This window comes from Musca autumnalis, unplaced genomic scaffold (assembly GCF_047663935.1).
Source record: "Musca autumnalis isolate F117 unplaced genomic scaffold, ASM4766393v1 scaffold_5, whole genome shotgun sequence".
Lineage (NCBI taxonomy): Eukaryota > Metazoa > Arthropoda > Insecta > Diptera > Muscidae > Musca > Musca autumnalis.
Window position 1 is genome coordinate 17,129,609 of NW_027412088.1, and position 26,340 is coordinate 17,155,948.

The following is a 26,340-nucleotide window of genomic DNA, read 5'->3' on the forward strand; positions in this document are numbered from 1 at the left end:
GTCCGAAAATTCTACCAAAGAGTCAAGCATCAAACTGATGGCTTTGGTACAGGCACATCCTCCTGTAGAGACCAGCAAGGTAATTTGGTAACTGATACAGATAGTGTACTCAGGATATGGAAAGAACATTTTTCAAATCTGTTGGTATTCCAATAGCAGCGAAGACGACGAAGATACCACAGTCCCAATCCCAGAAGATGGTATTGAATGTATACCGTCCAGCCAAGATGAGGTAAAGACAGCAATAAATCGGCTGAAGAATAATAAGGCAGCAGGGGCCGATGGCTTACCAGCCGAGCTGTTCAAAACCGGAGGCGACACGCTGATAAGGTGTATTCATCAGCTAGTTAGCACCATCTGGCAGGAAGAACGAGTACCCGACGATTGGAACCTGAGTATCCTGTGCCCCGTCCACAAGAAGGGAGATAAGACTGTATGCATAAGTCTACTCCCTATTGCCTCCAAGATCGTGTCAGGGATATTGTGCGAACGACTAAAGCTATGGTCAACGAGATAATTGGACCATACCAATGCGGCTTTAGACCTGGCAAGTCCACCATTGACCAGATATTTACCCTGCGGCAAATCCTGGAGAAGACCCAAGAGATGCAGATCGACACCTACCACCTTTTTGTCGATTATAAAGCAGCCTTCGACAGCCCGCTGCGTTCAAAGGTATTCCAAGCCATGTCTGAATTTGGTATTCCCGCAAAGCTCGTCCGGCTTTGTAAAATGACTTTAACTGACACGAGGTCCTCAGTTAAAATAGGAAAGAACCTCTCCGAAGAGTTTGGTACCAAAAGAGGTTTCAGACAAGGAGACAGCCTTTCGTGTGAAATCTTCAATATCCTGCTAGAGAAGGTTATACGAGAGGCAAACGTCAAAAGAAGTGGCACAATCTACACCAATAGTCACATGTTATTTGCTTATGCTGATGATATAGACATCATGGGCCGATCAGTAAAAGAAGTAACTGATACCTTTATAAAGGTCGAAGGAGAATCTGCTAAAGTGGGTCTGGCGGTAAACGGTGAGAAGACCAAGTTGATGGTGTCGACGCGCAATGCGTCCATTGAGCTCGGATCGACTGTGGAAGTTGGTTCCTATAATATTGAGGTAGTAAAAGACTTCGTCTACCTCGGCACCTCCGTAAACACAACAAACGACATCAGTTGTGAAATAAAAAGAAGAATTGTATTGGCCAACAGATGCTACTTTGGTTTAAGTAAGCAGTTTAAAAACAAAGCCACATCTCGTCAAACAAAAATAACGCTCTACAAAACACTGATACTACCCGTGCTGATGTATGGCTCCGAAGCCTGGGTACTTGCGCAAGCAGACATGGCAGTGCTTGGTGTGTTTGAGAGAAAAATTCTTCGAAAGATCTACGGACCAATCTGCGTTGACGGTGAATATCGACGTCGCATGAACCACGAGCTGTATCTGCTATACAACGACATGAATATAGTTAAACGTATCGAGATGCAGCGATTGCGTTGGCTAGGCCATATCATAAGAATGAGCGATGATGAACCCGCTAAAAAGGCGTATGAATACATGCCACATGGCGGTGCACGCAGAATTGGCAGGCCAAGGAATAGATGGCGCAAACAAGTGGATGATGAAATGAAAAGGCGCGGTATTCCAGAGGGCAAAGCAACAAATAGAGAGGAATGGAGATCTATTCTTAGTTCGGCCTATAGAACAAATGTTCTGTAATGGGCCAGCTAAGTAAGTATATACATATGCATAAATATATTAACGAATTTTAGCAAACTTTAAATCATCCTTTGCCACGTATATTATGACACTTACATTTTTGGTAAACAAATATTTAAAGACTTTATAAATCTTTAAATATTTGTTTCCCAAAAATGAGTCATCATCATCTTCATAATAAAGCATCCCAAATCTATTAAAATCAGAAATCGTCTTGCCACAAAAAGATAAATCCAATAATTCCTATTGCTAATTTCTAAAAGGCCACTTTATTCCATAACCAAAAATTCTTCAAGTAGGGTAACCTTTTGTAAGGAAGAAAAGAAAACAAACCATAACAACAATAAACCTCCCTGGTGAATGTGAAGTTAAAATGTTAAGGACAAATCTGTCAGTGCACAATAGATGGGCAATAACAAAGCTTGCCTTTTTCACATTCTTCCACACACACACACTTCCAACAAAACAGCATCCTCATAAATGTGTTGGGCCAGTATACTAATACACTGAAACCATTCATTCATACACACACCAAGAAAAGAAAACCTGGCTCCATTTGGTTTGGCGAACGCATTCCTTTCATTTACACACACACCACTACACATTCTGTGATCCTGACACAGAAATACTGGTAGTTTTGTTGTGTTGAAAAGGTCAATAGAGAAACTGCCAGTGGCTTGATATATGAGTTGATTTTATATCCATCCAGCCAGCCAGTAGTCAGCCTGCCAGTAGTCAGTCACAAATACTATCATACAAATGTCTATATTTGAGTGGCAGAAAGAATGAACGAACAAACAAATACATTTATAACATAAATGTATATTTATTTTACACATGTACTCTGGTGACCGCCATAAATAACATAATTTTTTCTTTCTTTTATTTTTTGTTTGTGTAAGTAATTCATATACACACACATACCAACATACATAAGTGTACATACTCAGACTTTGTACTGTAAACCGCATAAACATCTCTTGAATTTCAGAGAATTAAATGTCCAGATATAAACATTGTTGTCAATGTTGGACGGCAGGCATCATGGGCATACCATGCAACCGAACGACCAGTCGAAAACATTTTCATTTGGAATTCCGGACAATGAAAATTAAGTTTTGTCATGTGCAACCTAAAGCACATTCTTCTTGGCATTATATAAATGAAATAAAAAAAATGGTTGTTTAAAAAATGTTGTTACAAATGTTTAAACTGAAATTACCTTTGCGCATGAAATGCCCAACTGTGGTGAACTGTTGCAAAATTTTTTTTGGCACAATTGAAGCTTTTCATCATGATGCAATACGTAAGGTGAATAAGTAAGGACAGCTAATTGCCCACAATCTGTCAAATTCCACTGTGCAACATTTTTAAGGTAATCATGTGCAAGCAATTTGAGCTGAGAATTTTTTGAAAGTTGTTTAATTTAAAAATCAAACTTTTGTTTTGTGTTCGTTTTACTAATTTTCATAAATTTGCATACGTTAGAATTTCTTTGCTACTTTGAAGTACAACTTTGCGCTTACAGCACAAAGCAGTACTGTCAAACTTCTAACGAGTAACTAATGCATTGAGCGCCACTTTGCAACACCTACGCTTTCGTTGTTGATACTTGTTAGTTCGTTCTTGAATTTCGCCAAAGCAACAGCTTTTACAAAGGTAAATATTATCTACGATAATATTATAACCCAAATTCCTCAATAAAACCAATATTATTTTGAATCATTTACTGCCAAAAAATTTGTGTTTTTATTTCTTTTTTTTTCATATTTATTTGCTACGCAAACATTGGTCCAATCGAGCCGGATTTTACGATCGGTCTCTTTGCCTTTACAAGGAAAAACCAAAAACCAACAAAAAGCAACGACTACGTCGCAGCAACAACAACAAAGGATCTACGATCAACCACATCAATTTATTTTCCAATAAATTGCGATTTTTACCATCACAACAAAGGTATGTACACATTTCATTACGTGAAAAAGTGACATACCAAAATTTACAAGTGTTGTGCATAATTAAAAGTAAAAAACAAAACCGTTTGTCGTTTTACAATAAATATTTAATGTCCGTCCGTCACCTACGATATTGCCGTCGGTAAAATTCATTTAAAAATACCAACAAAACTAAGTGTCAAATCACCCACTATTTTCTCACATAATAGCAACAACAATCACAGTGATTTTTTATGTTTATTAATTTCCACATTTATTGGTGTTTTCGCACATTTCTTTTATATTTAATATAAATCCATATTGTTATTGTGGTGTTTTCCTTTTATTCTCTTCTTCGTGTTCGCCAAAAACACAAAAATCATCACAACAATAACAATTCTAATATAAAAGAATAAATAGCTCTGTTCCTTTACGTGCAAGAATCTTCAAGTTTTACCACTTTTTACTCGAAAAGCGTTCCTTTACTTTGGATACCGTACAATTCATATGGGAGCAGTTTACAACTTTTACTACTTCTGCCGGTTTTACTATTTTCAAAAGTAAAGGAACAGACCAAATGTCATTCACTGTCATTACTGCTGATTGTTTCCACCTTTAATTAATACGGGTGGCAGATTTGGCACTTATATACCATTTACACTACGATCGATTGTATTAGGGGTATTCCCGTGTACTAAAAATTAAAATTATTTTCGTAAAGATATTTTAGTGCTGTTTTCTCGTATTTTTTGAGTTGATTCCTTCGGATATTAACTAAAAATAAATTTAATTCGTGTTTTTGACACCGTGCCCCCTACCGTCGGTATTAGTGAAGTGGTTTTGCGAATTTTCAATTTTTTTAATATTTTTGGAAATTTGTTTTCGGCAAGTGCTATCTTCGATACATTGCCATAGTTTACGTGTATTATACGATACACTCTAAGTATTTTGCGAAATTTAGAATACACTGAGAGAAAATTGGACTTAGTTTTACATTTTTCTTAAAATTTAAAGAATTTTTTGTGGTTTAATCACGTTAAACCTCAAATATATTGCCGTATCCACGATACATTATGGAAATAGTCTACGACTACTAATAAACTCAGTGTATTTTTCCAATAAAATAATTTTATTTTGAAGCATCACGTGTTTTAAAACTATTTTTTTAATACTTTAGTGAAAATTTACTACCTTTGTTGGATTTTCGCATACAATTTTTGACATCACGTGTCATTTCCAAAGTAATAAAATAATTTTCGTGCAATTTTATTGAATTTGTACAACTACGTGCATTATTTAGTAAATTCATTTAGTCTTCGACTACATTTAATTTCTCAATACGACATTTCGTGTCACAAATTATCTTTGTTTTTGACTTTAATCGTGAATTTCATTCAAAATGCCCCTCACTCCTTTAGATTTATTCAACAGAGCTGCTGATGCTTTAGTCAAATTTGATGCCTACTTCAGTTCCCAACGGGACGATGAGCTCGATGTTTATATCTTAGAATTGCTAGGAGCTGAGGCGAGAACATTATGGGAAAAAGTTAAACAACAATCTGATATATGCCTCAATTATCTATATGAAGATAAAAATTCCAATAAGGAAAACCTTGTAGCTGCCGACATCAAATTCGATGTCGCATACAAGTGTTTTATGAATGTTTTATCGTCCATTAATAGAAAGTTAGGTGTACTCCGGACCTCGTCTCAGTCACCTACTTTCACTTCTCCAAAATCTCATATAGATAAACCTACAGTACCACGTTCTGAAGATACAACGACCATTTCCGATGTTTCACATCGATTGACACCTTCAAATAACTCATCCTTCACATCCTGTGGAGATGTTAATGCTTGTCACAGACTTAATTTACCCCCCTGTGACATCGAAGTGTTTAATGGCGATTTTCTCTCCTGGCCTACGTTCAGGGATTTATTTTCTGCCCTCTATATTAACAACAGCGGCATAAGTGATATAGAACGCTTATGTCATTTAAAGAAAAAGACCAGTGGTGATGCCCATGAAATAGTGGCTAAGTTTTCGCTTACCCACACAAATTTTAGTCTGGCGTGGAATGCTTTGCAACAAACTTACGACAATCCACGTATTTTGGGGAACCACCAACTAAAACGCCTCTTTGACCTACCAGTTTTAGAAGAGGAAACTAGTTTAGGGTTGAAGACTTTGCAAAGAGGCATAAACGGGTGTATTTCGTCCATGTCTAATTATGACGTGCCGACAGAAGACTGGGATCCAATTCTAGTTTTCCTTTGTCTTCAGAGATTACCTAAACACTGCGTTGTGCTATGGGAACAATGCATTAAAAACAAGTCTGCATTGTCCTCGTGGGCAGATTTGGATCAATTTCTCACGGAAAGAATCCAAACTCTGACCTGCTTACGTGATATTAGGGGCATAGACTACGTCGAACCTCTAAATCACAATAAAAGACTTTCCCATTCCACGAATGGTGGAAGCATTAAAACATCTGTGGCCACGCCACAAAGCACACCTCGTTCTTCACGGTATTCTCGCGCACCCTCGCCTAAATCATGTGCTCTTTGTTCACGACAAAGACATCATCTTAGGGTTTGTCAAAAATTCCTTAGATTTTCAGTTCCTGAAAGGATAAGTGCAGTTAAGAAACATTACTGTTGTCTTAACTGTTTGTCTCACGGACACAAGGCTTCACACTGTAATAGTGTACATAATTGTGCTATATGCAACAAAAGGCATCACACCCTGTTACATAGGGAGGTCTCAACACTTCACACGTCTCCGACGTCACCTGTTTCCAGGAGTTTAGTTGCAGTATGTTCCCCTTCTACCTCTACAGTTCTTTCATCTGGGTCTACTACGAGACAGGTATTCCATACCACTCAGAATAGGAAAGTATTGTTAGGCACGACTATGGTCCATATTGTGCACCAAGGTACTACGTACCCAGCCAGAGCTTTAATTGATCCTGCTTCTGAATCATCTTTCATTTCTAAAAATATGCAGAGTAGAATAGGTATAACAACAAATGTAGCTAGGGCCACAATTTTGGGTGTAAGTGGGTCAGTTTCTGCCACTTCTGGCAATGAATGTTCCATTCACATTGTGTCTCCGTTGGACGCTACGCATTCAATGGACACAACTGCTCTTATCGTCCCGACCATTGCAGATAATCTGCCCTCCTTTTCCATTCCAATCAACGATTGGCCAAATCTACGATTGGCCGATTCCAACACATTCTCTTCCCGTCCTGTTGACATTCTTCTTGGGGCAGATCTTTATCCGAAGATTCTGCTACAAGGTGCCCCTACCAAAGTCGTAGGTTCACTGATAGCGCAGAGTACAGTCTTCGGCTGGATCCTTACAGGTCCAATGCCATTCACCCATACTGGGCCTTCTATTTAGGGATTCTCCTTGAAATAGTTAGGATAGAAGACTGGGGACATTGAGTCTTTGGGCTCCAATTTATCCATACGGACGCTATTAAGAGTCATGCACTTAACCTTCGGTGGTGTATGTGTTGACGGGTTAGTAAGCCATGCTAGGTTAGTTTTCCCACGGAAAACAGAGATTACATCGCCTACGCTTCACCATCACTTGCTACGCAAGTACTGGTTCTACGACCATCTACTTAAACCTTGGCTCTACGGCCGTCTATCTTATTAGTTTTAATGGGCACATCTTAAAATGTTCATTAGGCATTTGATTGAAATTTTAACTAATAAAAAGTCCTAAAAATTTCCGTCACTGGATATTTCATCCAAGCTCCTCCGGGGCAAAAATATTTATCTATTTTCGAAAGAGGGTATCAATACTGATGCTGAGAACGAAATTTAATCCCGACGGCACTCAAACCTCCATATTTCCACTCCCACGGAGTTCATTAATAATAGACCATGTTTCGAGGCGTCTACGCGACCTCACTACTTTTTCGTGTTATTGAAAAAATATAGCTTTGATGGCAGTGTTAGATCCGCGAAACATCGGGCTATATATATGTAAAACGACCAACGGTTAAGAGGTCCTTCTGACCTAAAAGTTTGTTCTTTGTTTAATTCTCGCTTCCTCTCCATTTTTCTTATGACTTGGAAAATTTCGAATGATGGTTGCGACGATGGTGTGAGGATGACGTCCCCATGCACGACAAGGAACAACAAGCTGACTGCAAAGCCGCCAACCAATGAAGCCTACGTCAAACATGGCAGACGATGCGGCCCTCCTTCGGAAAAAAAAATTATACTAACCAATTTCGCCCTCGGCGACTCCTCGGAGTTCCTCCAGGAGAAACTTGTGGTCTCGCCACGTATATCTGTAAAAGGTGGTCTTCAATCACCTTTTACAATCTTTACATGATGATCAAGGTCTCCACGAGGCATTGCACGATCGTGCCCCACGGGCACACGAATGTAAAGTACTTAAATAACTAACATTTAATTTTGCAACATAGCTGGATATTGCAAGGCCGGCGGAATGAACAATTTGCTATGAGGTTTTATTAAACCCATTTTAATTCTTAAATTTGTTCCAAGGATGATTTTTCTCCTCATTAGAGTCTGTCCACTACCTTAAAATACGACTATGTACTTCGTACATAAAAGGAAAGGTAATGACATATTCTAATGAGTGACGTTTCTATATAGCCCGCCTTTCAGTATCTACGCTAGAGTTTTTAAAGCTAACACCAACGATAGGATCACGTCCTACTCGTCAAACCCTTTGTACAAAGGTAATACCGTTCCACGAACGTTAAATCAATAAAAATACAGTCCACTGCGATTAGAAAAAATACTTTCACATCGTGTTTTATTTTTCTCTAATTTTCTTTCCATATTGCTACGCAAACAAAGTACAGACCCGAACGACAAAAACCCTAGTTTGGTTATGTCAGATCCAGCTTGGATTTTATGGCCCCATCTAAACATGGTTAAATATTGGCTTATTCAAAACGTATCTTTGGACTCATCACCCATCGACTTAGTACATTGATGTTTTTAAGCATGGAAAGAAACAATTATAGAGAATACACTACTCCTAGGGGTAATCGTATGATAAATCCCCATGCTCCGGCAGCTGGCACAAGGATTTTGGAGGTGCCTAATCTATGCAAGAACATTTCGATGAATGAAGCCGAACCAAATCAAAGATACCGAACTCAAAAACCAACTATAGGCATGAAAAATGCTCTAAAAATTGATACATGGAACGTACGCACGCTGTATAAAACAAGCAAACTAGATCAACTCAGACAACAAATTATGCGCTACAAAATTGACCCGTTGGCTGTACAAGAAACAAGGTGGACAGGACAAGATGAGCTGATAAATGAAAACACTGTCTTTCTTTACTCCGGTCGACCAGAAGGGGAAGAACATAGGTAGAGGTGTTGGTCTGTTGATGACCAAAAAAATGGCCAAGTCCGTGGTAACATGGTACCCTATTAATGAGAGACTGATAGCAGTGAAACTTAAAACCAGAGCACGCAATCTTATCATCATAAATTCCTACGCTCCTACGGAAACACAGCCTATGGAAGAGAAAGAAAACTCCTATGACGCCCTCAGCAGTTGGATGAATAGCAATACCCACGATTGTGACATAACAATCTTACTCGCGACTTCAATGCTAAAGTTGGCTCAGAAAACATTGGTCTTGAACGCTACATGGGAAAACATGGCATCGGGTTAAGAAACGACAATGGATGCCGATTATTAGAGTTATGCTGTGATAAGAAGCTTTTGGTGGGGAGCACTGTCTTTCCTCACAAACTTCAGCATAAGATAACATGGGTTTCTCCGAACCGCATTACCAAAAATCAAATCGATCATGTCTTGATAAACTCCAAATGGCGATCTTCTCTGCTGGATGTGAGATCAAAACGAGGAACTGACATTAACTGCGACCCCTACTTAGTCGTTGCTAAAGTTAGATTGAAGTTGGCGAGTCTAACATCAACTGCAACCAAATCAAACTGCAAATTCGATGTGGAGAAACTAAAAGTGCAAGAACACCGTAATGCCTTTATGACATAGATCAGTAGTCAACTTCCTCATGTCACGAACAACAGACACCTCAATATCAATGATATCAATACAAATATCACAAACATCTATAATGAGACCGCCAAACAAACAATAGGTTTCAAAAACCATAAGAGAAAAGTTTGGATTAATAATAATACGTGGGAAATGATTGAAAAGCTTAATGCTCTAAATATTAGAATCTCAAATGAAAATGGAGATGCTTCAGACCTACGTACACTCTATCAAAATCTGTCAATGAGTGTAAAAAAGTCAGCAAGAAGAGACGAACGACAATGGATTGATGAACAAGCAAACCAAGCTGATCTAGCCGCTAGAAGAGGCGATGTCAAATTGTTATACAACATATCAAGGACATTGTGCGGAAAACAAACTTACACCAACAAACCTATCATGAGCGAAAATGGAACCTTACTTACAGCGACGGATGAACAGTTATTAAGGTGGATGCAACATTTCAAGTCAACACTTAATAACCCAATTGGACTAACAACGCCAATAGAGACGCATTTCGTTGCTAACCGCGATATGACATTTACTGGAATTGTGGATAACCCGCCAACTAAACAGGAGGTACAAATGGCAATAAAAAGCATGAAAAATAACAAGGCCCCAGGCAATAATAACATCTCTGCGGAAATGCTACTTTGTGATGCAGAACAATCAGCAACATTATGGCACGCTGATGACGTATGTCTTCTGAGCCAAGTAACTAGTCACCTGCAGGAAAATAACAACTCCATTAAAAATGAGTCGCATTCAGTCGGGCTCGAACTCAACAACTCAAAAACTAAGTCCATGCCGGGAGTCTATGGAGCGAACTAGGATTCACACATCCGCATTGACAATGTTGACATCGAATGGGTGGACAAATTCAATTACCTTGGTAGCCAAATAACGATAACGGGTGGAGCTGAAGAAGACATCAACGCTCGATTAAATAAAACAAAGGCTGCTTTCGGCATACTTCGGCCTATTTGGAGATCTCGACAAATCTCAACACACACCAAACTTCGCATATATAATTCGAATGTGAAAGCTGCCCTTTTTACGGATGCGAAACCTGGAAACGTACAAGTTCAATAGACGGCCGTCTACAAAGTTTTACAAAGAAATGTCTGCGGCAAATTTTAAACATTTGGTGGCCGAACCGAATACGAAATGCTGAACTATTGAACATCGCCAATCAAATTGCAGCTCCCGTTGAGGTTTGTCAACGGAAGTGGCGCTGGATAGGCCACACGCTAAGAAGACCTGTAGAAAACATTGCTCGTCAAGCGCTTCGGTGGAATCCCCAGGGAAGAGGCCGACGTGTTGGTGCGCCAGCTAAAACATGGAGAAGGTCGATCGACGCAGAACTACAAGCTGCAAACTATTCCTGGAACGACGCATGTTGTGATAGATGGAAGGCATGCATCAAGTGTGTTGGGTGTACGATCGTTCCGAGGTGCAAACGTAGACTCGGACCACTACCTTGTTGCAGCAAAGGAACGCACCCGGTTAAACGTAGCAAACAAAGTACGAACAGACACAACACGAAAGTTAGACATCGGTAAGCTGCAATCACAACAGATAGCCACAGCATATTCCACTCAACTAGCCCAATTGCTTAATCAAAGCACTCCTCATCTCGATAACATATCAGCGCAATGGCAAAATATTGCCCACTCCATGCAAACAGCAAAAATTCATACTTGGATACCAGAGACCTCCACCAAGGAATCCATGGTATGATCAGGAGTATCGTGCTGCTACCGAAGAGAAAAATGCGGCATATAGGGCTAATTTACAATCAGTAACAACGCGTAGAGCACGACAGAAGTATCGGGAGAAAAGGAGAGAAGAGAAACGTCTTTTTCGCAAGAAAAAGAGAGAAATGGAAAAGCGGGAGTGTTAAAAAATCGAGATGTACAGGAGACAGAATGAAGTCCGAAAATTCTACCAAGGAGTGAAACATCAAACTGATGGCTTTGGCACTGGCACTGGCACATCCTCCTGTAGAGACCAGAATGGTAATTTGGTAACTGATACAGATAGCGTGATCAGGATATGGAAATAGCATTTTTCCAAACTGTTGGTATCCAATAGTAGCGAAGACGATGATACCACAGATCCAATCCCAGAAAATGGTATTGAATGTATACCGCCCAACCGAGATAAGGTAAAGACAGCAATAAATCGGCTGAAGAATAATAAGGTAGCAGGAGGAGCAAAACCGGAGGCGACTAGCTTCAGCTAGTTAACTTCATCTGGCAGGAAGAACGCGTACCCGACGATTTAAACCTGAGCATCCTATGTCCCATCCACAAGAAAGGAGACAAGACTGTATGATCCAACTATAGGGGCATAATTCTTCTCCCTATTGCCCATAAGATAGTGTCAGGGCTATTGTGCGAACGACTAAAGCCAATGGTCAACGAAATAATTGGACCATACCAATATGGCTTTAGACCTGGCAAGTCCACCATTGACCAGATATTTACCCTGCGGCAAATCCTGGAGAAGACCCAAGAGATGCAGGTCGAGACCTACCACCTTTTTGCCGATTATAAAGCAGCCTTCGACAGCACGCTGTGTTCAAAGGTATTCCAAGCCATGTCTGAATTTGGTATCACCGCAAAGTCCCGATTTACATTAGGAACTTTTTCTCGTTCCTTTTTATACTTGCCTCTTGCGTTTATAAAAGGCAATTCTGTTCCGACAAGTTTTGTTTTCAGGACAATGAAACTAATGTCAAATACGAAACATATAAAGGGAATTGCCTGGAAATTGCCGGTACGAGCAATATTTTTCCATTTCCACTCCCCTTACGTGTCTCTCCCACATACAGAGACTTGCCGCAAGTAAACTTCCCTAATGTAAATTGGGACTAACTGACACAAGATCTTCCGTTAAGATAGGAAAGAACCTCTCCGAAGAGTTTTGTACCAAAAGAGGTTTCAGACAAGGAGACAGTATTTCGTGTGATCTCTTCAACATCCTGCTGGAAAAGGTTATACCAGAGACACACGTCAAAAGAAGTGGCACAATCTACACCAATAGCCACATGTTACTTGCTTATGCTGATGATATAGACATCATGGGACGATCAGTAAAAGAAGGAACAGATACCTTTATGAAGGTCGAAGGAGGATCTGCTAAAGTGGGACTGGCAGTAAACGGTGAGAAGACCAAGTTGATGGTGTCGACGCGCAATGCGTCCATTGAGCTCGGACCAACTGTGGAAGTTGGATCTCATAATTTTGAGGTAGTGAAAGACTTCGTCTACCTCGGCACCTCCGTAAACACAACAAACGAATCAGTTGTGAAATAAAAAGAAGAATTGTATTGGCTAACAGATGCTACGTTGGCTTAAGTAAGCAGTTTAAAAACAAAGCCACAACTCGTCAAACAAAAATAACGCTTTACAAAACACTGATACTACACGTGCTGATGTATGGTTCCGAAGCCTGGGTACTTGCGTAAACAAATAAGGCAGTGCTTGGCGTGTTTGAGAGAAAAATTCTTCGAAAGATCTACGGACCAATCTACGTTGATGGTGAATATCGACGTCGTATGAACCACGAGCTGTATCTGCTATACAACGACATCAGTATAGCTACTAAACGTATCGAGATACAACGATTGCGTTGGCTAGGTCATATACTAAGAAAAGGCGGTGATGAACCCGCTAAAAAGGCGTATAAATTCGAGCCGCATGACGGTGCACCCAGAATAGGCAGGCCAAAGAATAGATGGCGCAAACAAGTTGATGAAGAGATGACATGACGCGGTATTCCAGAAAGCGAAGCACTAAACAGAGCAAATTGGAGATCTTTTCTTAGTTCGGTCTATGGAACTAATGTTGTGTAATGGGCCAGCTAAGTAAGTAAGTTCATATTTTATTGTCAGAAGTTTGTTTGATCGTTATGAAAATGTGCTCCACTTGCAGACCTTATACTTGTACCCCAAAACTTCTACTGTCACCTACAAAAATGCAAACAATAACGAATGCTCTTTGTTTTCTGTTGATTTTGATTTTCACAGCCATAAGCTGAGGACATTTCTGCCGACAAATCCGACTTATTCTATATTCTCTTTAACTTCCACTAAAAATGCCAAACATACTGTTTTTATACATTCAGCAACTTAGATACATTTCCCTGAGATAATTTCGTTATAATAACAATATCCAAGGCTGTCCGTCTGCTTTCCTGCATGATGACCATTTACATATTTATAACTATTTTCGCCATGTTTTCCCCCAGGCATATCAATAAATCAGAACTACTTGTGCATGTTGTTTTTATTTTTATTGTTATGTTGTTTTCTTTCCTTTGTTTTGATAACTTTTTAATTTTAGATTATAGTTTTTTTCTGTTCGTGTTATGTTTTATTATCTTAAGCACGGATTTTTCCTCTTTCTCTCTTTCTCCCTACATCCGGCTTATGTTAAATGCATCATTTGGGTTTTGTGGTTTAAGTTGAGGTTATTATTTATGTGTGTGTGGATAAAATTACAACAAAAAGGAAAAATAACTATTTAAGTATTTTAACATTATCCCCTGCCACATCCTTTCTTACTCATTCTATGTCATCTAATGCACGTGTGTGTGTGTGGATCTTTTGTTGTTTCCACTGCATCACCGCCATTGCATGTCAAAGTGAAATCACTGTTCTTCAGTTGTAGAAAATGCCAAAGGCAAACAAAAGGAAACCAAAGCCCCAAAACCCGTTAGCATAACAAAAAGAGAACGACGACGACAACGGCAACGACATGTCAAGCAGCCATTTTAATTCTGCCACATAAAAATCTATGTTTATGGTTGGGCATTAAACATTCGAAACTGATTTGAAATCGCATCCCATTTGGGAAGAACTTCAAGTGGCAGTGTCATTAAATATTCCTCATCGTCACTGGGACTGGAACAAGTGCTGGTCGTAGTCGTGTTCCATTTAAATGGTATAAAAATAAAGGCTAACTACTTTGGAGTTCAACATAAAGGTTCAATGGGATAAGAAAAAGTGGATTTCTTTCTTTCTACTGGCCTTCAGTTTTAATACAGTTGGAAAATAAGTGGAAGAAGATGAAGAAAAGAAGACAATAAAGAGTTTACACTTTTGCTGCTCGGTCCGCTTTAAGCTGCATGCAATGAAGACATTAAGACAGTTATCTTAAACGTTATATGTTGCATATTTATTGGCGAGGGAATCCGAGAAACAGTATTAACAAAGGTTTGAATTTTATAGTAAAAACAGTGAATAACGTATTGTAGAGAATATTACTTGATGGAAAATTCCTGCATTTGAAATTAAACCGAATAAAGGGGCAAATAAGAAACTAAATGAAAAGATTTCATGTCCACTATCCAAAACATCGACTTTTGTTTACAATTTTTGGTGGAGATATTTTGTGACCACTGGGAACCTCAAACGTCAAATTAGAGGTAGTTCGGTCCAAAAATGTAGCTAAAATCCTCAAAATACTGAAAATCGGGAGTCACCGTTATACTAGGGCTACTCCGAAACATGGACCTTTGTTGACAATTTTTGGTGGAGATATTTTGTGACCTTTGGGAACTTCAAAAGTCAAATTGAAGCAAGCTTGATCAAAAACTGTTACTACAACTCCAAATATACCGAACAATATACCGAGGTACAGTTATATGAGGGCCACACCTAAACATGGACCTATGTTGGCAATTTTTGATGGAGAAATTTTGTGATCTCTGGGAACCTCAAACGTCAAATTACAGGTAGTTCGGTAAAAAATGTAGCTTAAATTCTCAAAATAACGAAAATCGGGAGGTACCGATATATAGGGGCTATACCGAAACATGCACCTGTGTTAACGATTTTTTGTGAAGACACTTTGTGATATCTGGGAACCTCAAATGTAATATTACAGGCACTTGGGACAAAAAATGTAGCTAAAACCCTCAAAATACCGATAATCGGGAGGTACCGTTATATGGAGGCTATACCGAAACGTGCACATATGGTGAACATTTTTGGTAGAGCAGTTTTTCGACCTCTGTGAACCTCAAATGTTAAATTACAGGTAGTTCGACCAAAAAATGTAGCTAAAACCCTCAAAAATACCGAAAATCGGGAGGTACTGTCATGTGGGGTTTATAACGAGGCATGGACCTATGTTGACAATTTTTGGTGGAGATATTTTGTGATCTTTGGGAACCTCAAGCGTCAAATTACAGGTAGTTGAGTCAAGAATTTAGCTAAACCCTTCACAATACCGAAAATCGAGAGGTATCGTTATTTGGGGATATACCAAAACGTGGGCCGATATAGCCCATCTTCGAACTAAACCTGTCTATGGATAAATACCCTCTGGTTCAAAAATATAGTATTCTAGTTCAATTATTGCGGATACTAGAGTCATTACAACAGACGGACAAACGGGCCCGGTTATATCGACACAGAATTTTATCCTGATCAAGAATATATATTTATATGGTCGCAAATGATTATTTCAATGCGTTACAAACGGAAAAATAAACTTAAAACTATGATAAACACTATAACCTGACACTATGGACCGATTTCTAAAAAATTGTCAAATTATAAATTTATTCTTTGGGAGCCACCATGGTGCAGTGATAAGCACGGCTGTTTTGCACTCAGAATATCTGATGCTCAATTCCAGCTGTGGCAAATCCCCTCAGTATAATGTTGACTTACATTTCCTGAGTATTTCGGCCATGAAAAACTTGACGTGGGGAATAAGAATTGTCAGAGAGCAAGCGAAGCCAATCTTGACTCTACCCGTCACTTAAACCTTGGAGGTCTCTTGGGTCATAGGCATGCATAGGCTGGGCAGGTGATTTCCAATATCCAAGGGCCAAAACATGCTGTGGAAACTTTAGACCCCCGTGGACCAAAAAGGTATAGGGGTAGATACCACAAGACACGTGTCGTCGAGATTAAGCGATTATGATCCGGCTATTTTAGGTGTGGATGCCTGGAAATTTAATCGAAAGAAACGATGTCGACACGGAATTTTCAATGGAATACGATAAAGCCAGGACTGGCAAAGCCCCGTCTACGGCTGAAAGGACAGTAGTTATGAGCGGGGACGATTTACATGGGACCCTTAATACTATGGAAGATAGTGTAGACCAGCTGAACAGTCTTGTTCCGGACGAACAAAGTAGGTACATACTCCCGGAGGAATTGCTGTACAATCTGAGGCTAACCAAATCTACTTGGAAGAATACATATGGCTCCAACGAAGAGAGTATATACCTTGATGCTCAAGCGACTGGTTCTTTCAAAGGTTTCAAGGGTTTCAAAGGCAGACTGCCACTGAATCACTGGTCGACGATGAATCCAACGAGACACCAACAACGATGACTATATGAACGGACATGTTCGAGAAGCATCAGATACGAAGAACTATAAACCTGATCCTCTTCATCAAATGTAAGCTGAGGTTCGAAAGGAAATTTGAAAGAATTTATCCTCTAAGGAGACTCCGGTGACAAGCAAAAAAACTGGAATCGACGAAACCCACTGCCTCAGGCAGAGGGGTGTAGTATGAATATGTTCCCAATTTGAAGCATATTCAGAAAGAACTGAAGAAAGCAAATGAGCACATCCTAAACCAAACGAAATCCCTAAAAGGGAAGGGATCTGTCTCAAAGCCCGATTCTACTACTAAAGGCAAAGGAAAGGCGGAGAGATTTAGGGTTCCTGGGCCATCCACAGTCTGTTGGGAAGAAACGGTGCCTAGGCCGACTGAGAAACCATCATCTTCTGGAAATACGAAAAATGCTCCACAACATAAATCTGTGAAGAGCGTTCGTTCTTCCGAAGCTCCACAGTCTTCGTCCAAATGATGACTTCACAGTAGATCAATATATCAGCCCTACAACCTTCGTCCAAGAAGACGATGACTTCACAGTAGATCAACTTCGTCTGCAGATACCATTGAGCATAAAGCTATGGTGAAAAGACCAAATAGGGAGAAGAAATTTACCTTTTCTGGAAAAGTGACCTCCAAGGCGCATGGTCAAGGGGGCAAAAAGACACACACCAGACGGGTCACAGTGGCAATCATTGACAGAGCAAACAGAAGAATCAACGAATGTCACTGGGTATACCCTCTGCATTTATGCTAACGATGGAATATACACCTTCTTACGGGCAAAATGTGGCTCATCGAAATAATGGTTTTGGACCACCAAGTATCTTTGGACGAAATCCGCTTCAGACAATTTGGAGTCGATTTAGCAATATCCGTCCGTCTGTCTGTCTGTTTGGCTGGAGCGCACGATTAACGGATCAACCGATTTGGTCAAAAATTTGGATATTTTAATATTTTGTCCAAACTTAGTTAATGTTCGAAGATGGGCCATATCAACTCAATTTCTCGGAAACATCCCCCACAAAAGTTCAAACATTTTCCCAAAAATTATGCGCAGGAAAACTTTCGAAGGGACTTACCAATTTGGTCCATACTTTCCACATCGTAATATTTCTATCAGACATAGATAACGTTCGAATATGGACTACATTGTTTCACTCCTTCGGGTACCTCCCACACAAATTTTCGGAGAAGTGCAGTTTAAGACCTCCTCTCGAATCGTTTGGATTTTTGTTGTAACAACTTGTATTCGTTGCCCCCATTACGACGTTGCAAGTTGTTTTCTGGGGCAAGTCCATACTTCCTGAGAAAATGGTCTGAAGGCTTTAAAAAAACCGCTGTGGCACCATGTGTTGCGAATGGAGCGTGTGGTGACTCTGGAACGGATAAACCGATTCGATCCAAAATTTGGCAATAATATTTTGCCCAAAGTTAAATCAAGGTCTAAGATGGACCTTATCGGCTCACTTCTTTGGGTACCTCCCTCACAAAAGTTGAAAACGTTTCGCTAAAATGGTGCGTTCCATACCTTGGGCATCTTAATATTTCTACGAGACATAAATTAGGTTAGAATATTGACTATATATGTCTAAACCTTCGGGTACCTCCCACACCAAAATGAAGCAACTGGAAAAGTGCATGTTAGGACCTCCTCTCGAATCGATTTCATTTTTTTTTTGCAACAGGTTGCACTCAAGGTCTCTATACCGATGGTACAAGTTTTTTCAGTGGCAAATCCATACTTCTTGAGAAAATGACCTGAAAACTGTAAAAAACCCCTTCGGCCAGCATGTGTAGTGATTGGAGCGCACGACAACTTTCGAACCGAATACTGCGTTGGTCCACACTTTGCATATCGTAATATTTCTTCGAATATTAAATTAAATTCGAAGATGGTGCTTAAAGGTCCACTCTTCCCGGTACCTCCCCCACAAAAGTTCGAAAGTATTCGCTAAAATGGTAAGCACAATATCTCATAAACAAATCAACCGATTTGGTCCACATTTTGGATCTCGATTTTGTCCAAACTCAGTTTATGTTCAAAAAAAGACCGATAGGGCCGGTCCCTTCCAGAGCTCCGATTTACTCGCGAGTGAAAATTTGGGGTCAGGTTGTAATTTTTTTGGGTGCAATTGTTTTGGTGGAGGTGGGGCAATTTTTTTGATGGTGTGGTAAGTTTTTGTTTGGATGGGGGAAGGGGACAATTTTCTTTCCTCAAATTGAACGAATTAAAGAAGAGTTTCACTCTCGAGTGGAATTCGAGCGAATTCGAAGCTCTGGTCCCTTCCTTGGGGTACCACCCACACAAATGATGAACATTTTTGTTTAATATTTTGGAAATTTTTGTTTTTGATGGCAAGTTCATACACCCAAAATTCTGAAGGGCCCCTAAATAAATACGTTTTTCTGGGAAAAAAGGTGTTTCAATTCACACAGGCTGAGGGTATACATCTGTCGGCAAAGCCTACTGATACTTGTTTACTTCTTTTTTCATAGATGAATCCGAACAGAAGGTAGAAAAATTTTAAATGGCTAAAGTACTCAGGAAATGTCGCCTACATAACGCTGAGGTGTAATTTTGACACCTTTGAAAATGTAATATTGTTCTGCCTAGGAATTGAGCTCGGGCATTCAATGCGTATTTGGGACATTAATAAACTTTCAAAATCGACCAAAAATGAGTCTCACTGAAATAACGATTTTAGACAACAAACTATCGTAATATTTTGTCCAAACGTAGTTTAAGTTCGAGAATGGGCCATATCGGTCCACTCCTTAGGGTACCTTCCCCCCTACCCCTCAAATTTAAAAATTTTGTGTAAACGATTACTCTCGAAGAGGTCAATCGATTTGTTCCAAAATTTGATCGGGTTCGAATATATAGTCCATATCGGTCAATTCCTTCGTGTACCTCCCACACAAAATTCGGAAGAAGTGAAATTTAATAGCTCCTTTCGGATGGTTTCGAATTTTTTTCAGCAGCAAGTGCATGCGGTCCCCTTTTACGATGGTACAATTTTTTTCGGGGGCAAGTACATACTTCCCTAAATAATGGGGTAAAAACTCCAAGAAACCCTGACGGCACCAACTAAAATGGCAAATCCGCAAGATAACTCTCGCAGGAATTTCTGATTTGTCCAAACTTTGTATTATCGTATTATTTCATCCAGTTATGTGTTAGGGTGGATTGTGGACTATATCGGTGCACTCCATCTGGTACCTCCCCCACAAAAGTTCAAAGCAAAGGAGCAATCGATTTGGTCCAAACTTTGCACATCGTATAATTCCTTCCAGATTCCTTCCAGGTCTACTCCTTCGTGTAGCTTCCACACATAATTCGGAAAAAGTGAAGTTGAAGAGCTCCACTCGGATCGTTTTAAATTTTTTTAATAGGTTGTCCTAGCTGCTCCCTTTACAAGGTAATTTTTTCCGAATAAGTCCATACTTTCTGATATAATGGCCCAAGGCCTAGTGTGCAAAAATTTCTTCCAAACTTAGTTTAAAGTAATTTAATATTTTGAGTTCTATTTGAATCAGAAGTTTGCTTACTGAACATCTATTTTATGCCAATTATTTGGTATAACCTCACATTACGGTACACACAGCTGACTGATACCTTCTTACATGTGTTCGTAGAAAATTGCCCTACAAACAATAGAATATATATCCACTTAATATACGATCAGGTATAAGAACGAACTTCTCTCGTATCAGTAAGTGCAAACCGGTTCTATGTTTGACCCAATGTTATGCGACCTTCTTTTTAACGCCGAGTAAGAACGATATGTCGAACATAGTACGACACCACTGACGAAAAAGTATTTCATATTTCTGAAGAACAGGCGACATTCTGTTTGTAAGGTTCACATGTTAACTATTGCCCCATGAATGCTTCTAGTAATCCACATTATATAAAAAAATTACAAGAATTTTTTTTTCTGAGAAAATTTCCTGCAACACTCTTCGAAATGGACGCCCGTTAATTAACAAAAAATATTCTGATTACATAGGTATTTTGATTATTTCATAAGGCAATTATCGGCAATACACAATGTTCCGCATTTGCGTCACAATGCCGGTACAGAACATTATGAGTGTGTGTGTATCGAATGTGTGTTCATACAGGTGTGCGTATAAGTAATTTCATTTCATGATTAAACAGGAAGCGGAAATTATAGTTGTGTGTTATCACAAATATTTACCCAGGTAGTTAGAAAAAAGATTTTCACCTTATTTGTTATGTTCACTTAATTAATAATAAATATTTGTTATTACTTTACATATTTTTAACGGTTATTTTTTTCCACCATATTTATTTATTTAAATGTGGGCGTCGGGTTAGTAACCCTCCCCTAGAAAAAACAGCCTACTATGAAAAAACGAAAGAAAAGAAAAACATATTTATTTAAATGACATAAATTATATTAATATTTCCTTTTTGAATATTTTACTACTTTAACTTAGAAATATTTTTTATTTTACACTTATTTCTTTTATAGGATACTTTTTTATTTTTATATTTAATTATAATTATTATTTCTTCTTAACAATCACTTAAATGTCATATTTTATCACTAAATATACTATATTTAATATTACTTATTTATTATTCCTTATTCAAAAATTTTTGTTTTATTTATTTTTTATTTAAACAATTTATTTAAAGCACATTAGAAAATTCTCTTAGTAACACTTTTTTACACAAATTATTTATTTTTTATATTCAAATCATGGCCATTATTTTTATTAAATTTTATTTCCTTATATACATGTAGAAAAAACTCAAAACAATTGCATTTCCACTATTTGTTTTCTTCTTTTATTTTTCTTTTTCTATTCACACTTTTGTTTTGAATGATTGAATAAACCGTATTTCCCTTTTGAAGCGTGTGTTCCGTCACTAACGTATAAAAATTAACTAAACGTGAAAAAACTTTACATTCCCATTGTTTGCTGCCGTGGAGTCTGAGCAGCTAACAGCCACTGTTATTAACTGCAGTAGAAACGCTTTATGTTAATAACATCACAGACAACAGACTTACATCTTATGTTAACTACAAACTTTCCCAAATAACAGTGTCAAGGAAATTGGGCTTTAAACTTAAAATAGGATACAAAGCGCAGGTCCTTTTTGGTTCATTCGAATTTTACCCAACAACTGGAAGCTTGACAAACTGTGCTACCATCGGAGTGACTTGAACTTTTGTGGATGTTATTTCGCATTTAACAGAATTTTTCTCTTTTTTACATTTGCTCTCTCTTTAAATATTTTACCAAGCACGGAGATACAGAGAGAGCGCGTACAAAGCTCCAATGCAAATTAACATTTTAATGACCAAAGATTTAGTGAATATTTTGAACGGAAACACACTATTAAGATTTATGTATTGCAATTTCCCCAAACAATTAGAAGTGATAGAGAAAGGTCAGTGCATTTTCGTTGCGGCTATGGGCTTTTAGTACCAATTCAATGTCGAAGTTGTAAAAAATCGAAAATAATAAATAAAATAAAACTACTTTGGTATTTTTGCAACGAAAGGGTCAAATGAAAGTAAGGATGCTCCAACAATAAATTTCTAGAATAGTTTAAAGCAATTTTTAAACCTAATGATAACAACTAAGGCCCATTTTCTTCATTAAGCCTAGTTCAGAATGGAAAAGCTAATTTTAAAAATATTAAGTATTCTCACGGTGGCCTTGAAACAAATTTAAATGGAAGGTACATACTTACACCTGGAAAGTTTTTGCTGATTCTGAAACTACAATGTTCATAGATGAGAAAAATCAAAAAACTAAAACATCGCCGAAGCGCTTTTTAAATAAATCGCTATTCAAGTTGATATTTTTGAGGGTTTTCTACGTTTTCACGATTTTGCTTGGAAACTGCAAGTCCTATTGAAATGGGACTAAGGAAAATGTTGTAGCTATGAAAATTCTCAACAAAATTGGTTCTTATGATATCTTCGTAGTTTTTACGGTTATTAAGATATAGAAGTTCAAATTAGGGCAATGGATTGACTGTATCGACTCCTTATAAACCAATATCATGACTGCAATTTCCAAACATAAACCTAAATATCTCAAAAACGGTACAAACTAGAAAAAAAAATTGCGAAAGCCAATCTTGTAGAGAATTTTTATAGCAACAACATATTTTTTAGTCCGATTTCGAAAGGATTTACAGTTTTGAAGCTAAATCCTGAAGACCTATGGAAAAAAATCTGAAAGTTTGATCTGATCCTCTATATCTTAAAAACGGTAAAACCTAGGAAAATATCAATAAGCCAATCTTGTACATAATTTTCACTGCTACAACATTTTCTTAAGTTCCATTTCAATAGGACTAAGCAAAATCGTTAAAACCTAAAAAACCCTAAAAATGTGAACTTTGATCGCGATTTATTAAAAAATCCATCCAGCGATTTTTTCTTGTTTTTGGATTTTCCTCATCTAAAAACATAGCTGTTTCAAAATCCGCAAAAACTTCCCTGGTGTAAGCGGTTTTAATTTAAATTTATTTAAGGTGCAATGTTTATAACATTATTTTATAAGGAGGCGATACAGTCAGTCCAATGTCCTAATTTGAACTTATATATCTCAATAACGGTATAAGCTACGAAGATATTACAAGCCAATCTTGTAGAGAATTTTCATAGGTACAACATTTTCTTTAGATCCATTTCCATAGGTCTTGCGGTTTCCAAGCAAAATCGTGAAAACCTAAAAAACCCTTAAAAATGCCAACTTAAATCGCGATTTATTTAAAAAGCGTTCCAGCGAATTTTTTAGTTTTTTAATTTTTTTTCATCTATGAACATTGTATTTAGTTTCAGAATCTGCAAAAAATTCCCAGGTGTAGGCACCTTCCATTTAAATTTGAATCAAGAGCACCGTGTTCTGTCTGAACTGAAATAACTATATTTAATTTGAATTTAAGTTGGATTTTAATCAGCTTTCAGACCATTATGTTGGGAAGTTTGGACTTGCCCATGAAAAAATATAATGCTATAATCAGGACCACAAACAATCCTCGAAAAGACCTTGTATTGCACGTACCGGAATATTGTGAAAAATTGTATGTGGGTGGTCCCCAAGGGCTCGTACGATACAGACCTTCTTGGACCTTGATGTACATTTGGAAGAAATATTACATACATATGTACATACATATGTTCCCACAATATCCCCAAAGGGACAAGGGAGACTTCTCTCATATCAATGAGTGCACGCCGATTTATATTGGCACAATGATATGACAGCTACTTTTCCATCGCCCAGTCACACAACACTTGTGGAGAAGTTTTTCATGGCAGAAATACTCAAGAAATGTAAGCCAACATTATGCCACAGTCGAAAATTTTAATGAATGCAAAGCGGACGTGCTTATCACTGCACCATGGTGGCTCACAAAGAAGAAATTTACAATCGGACCATAGTGTCAGGTTATAGTGTTTATGATTATACCTTCCGCCATAGTACGGGGGATATATTACGTTTGTTTTTCCGTTTGTAAGGCATTAAAATAATCATTTGCGACCATATAAAGTCACCATAAATGCCAAAAGTCGTAACTAACAAAATAAAAATGAAGCAAAATACGTTATAAAATGAAAAACTGTTTTATGGAATATTAATCTTATGAAGGCGAGTGTATGGGATATTATCAATCATATACGAATGGGAGTAAGTATTGAAACCAAAACCGCGGAAACGCTTGGTTTTGTGCTCCGTCATTAAAACAAAATCTGCAATGTTATCCCATTTTCCGAAACGCCTTTTCTTGAATAGGATCGTTACTTTTTAACGTAGAAGCTTGAAATGCTGCAAGAGCAAGCATTTTAGTCTTATATATTAGATTCAATCAAAAAACTAATTTTGACTTTTTTGGAGATACGACTTCGGGCATTTATGCTGACGATATATTCTTTATTCGGATAAAATTGTGAGTCGATATAGCCATGTCTGTGCTAAAACACTATATTCTTGCACCTGAGTGTATTTTTTCCATAGGCGGGTTAAGTTTCAAGATGGGCTATATCGGCCCACGTTTTGGTACAGGCCCAAATACGGGAATACGGGTATTTGTATTTTCATGTATAAGTCATGTATATTTTTATACTTTCCACCAAAACATGGAGGGTATAATAAATTTGTCATTCCGTTTGTAACACATCGAAATATTCATCGGGGACCCTATAAAGTATATATGTATATTCATGATCAGGGTAAAATTCTATGTCGATATTACCATGTCCGTCTGTCCGTCCGCTCGACTGTTGAAATCAAGATACAGCTCGCAATATTTTGAAGGTTGTGGCCTCAATATTCCTCCGAAATGGCTGAAATTTGATATTTAATTTTCGTTGGTGGTATAAAACTTTCCGCCAGAAATTTGTCGGTACAGGTCCACGCCTTAGTATAGCAACCATAGTACGGTACCTCCCGATTTTCGGTATTTTGAAGGTTATGGCCACAATAATCCATTGAAGTGGCTGAAATTTGGTATTTAGTCTTCGTTGGGGGTATTTGACTTTTCCTTCTTCCCTTTTTTCGGTATAGGTCCACGCTTTCATATAGCCCCCATAGAATGGTACCTCCCGATTTTCGTAATTCTGAAGGTTGTGACGTCAATATCATACGGAAATGACTGACATTTGTTATTTAGTCTTCTCTGGGGTTATAAAATATTCCAGAAAAGAATTATTAGTATTGGTCCACGTCTTCCTATATCCCCCATGGAAACATACCTCTTGATTGTTGGTATTTTTTAAGTTTTAGCCACAACATCTTACAGAAATATTGGTATTTGCCGTCTTTATATACGAAAGGAAACTATTTATTCCATTTTACTTCAATACAACTCGTGGTGGATGGTATAACAAGTTCGAACAGCCGAACTTAACGCCGTTCTTAATTGTTTACCTTATAGTTATTTAATATTGGCAATATAGTGGAGTCGCAATAATTCGTGCCCCGATCATTCGTAATTGCGGGTCCATTGTAAAAATCGCGGTAATTCGTATAAAATATATACATTTTGCTCCTCTCGATAATTGGTGTTTTTCTCGTTAATTGGTATTTCGCTATAAACGTATTAGTTCTATGATTACACGATCTTCGAACCATAAGGACAACATACCATATGGTTGACTTTAAAAATATAATCGGGCTAGGATGGTAGTGCGAAACATATATTTTATATAACCTCCGCAAATTAGTCAGGGGAATAATTAGATTTTGATCGCATACATATAGATATTCTTGAACAGCCGCCATATATCGCCA

At 38.1% G+C, this 26,340-nt stretch overlaps 1 protein-coding gene and 1 long non-coding RNA gene across 2 annotated transcripts in view; both read right to left on the reverse strand.

Moving 5' to 3' along the window:
* Positions 1 to 21,975, reverse strand: part of LOC141406458 (uncharacterized) — a 202,731-nt gene extending 180,756 nt beyond the window's left edge. The window contains exons 1-2 of the long non-coding RNA XR_012413398.1: positions 21,655 to 21,975; positions 21,258 to 21,424 (exon numbers count right to left, since the gene is read on the reverse strand). This is a non-coding gene — a long non-coding RNA (uncharacterized lncRNA). The remainder of the gene's footprint in view (positions 1 to 21,257; positions 21,425 to 21,654) is intronic.
* The window catches only part of SLO2 (slowpoke 2), a 616,259-nt gene that overhangs the window by 518,572 nt on the left and 71,347 nt on the right, over positions 1 to 26,340 (reverse strand). The gene's annotated exons all lie outside the window — the stretch shown is intronic.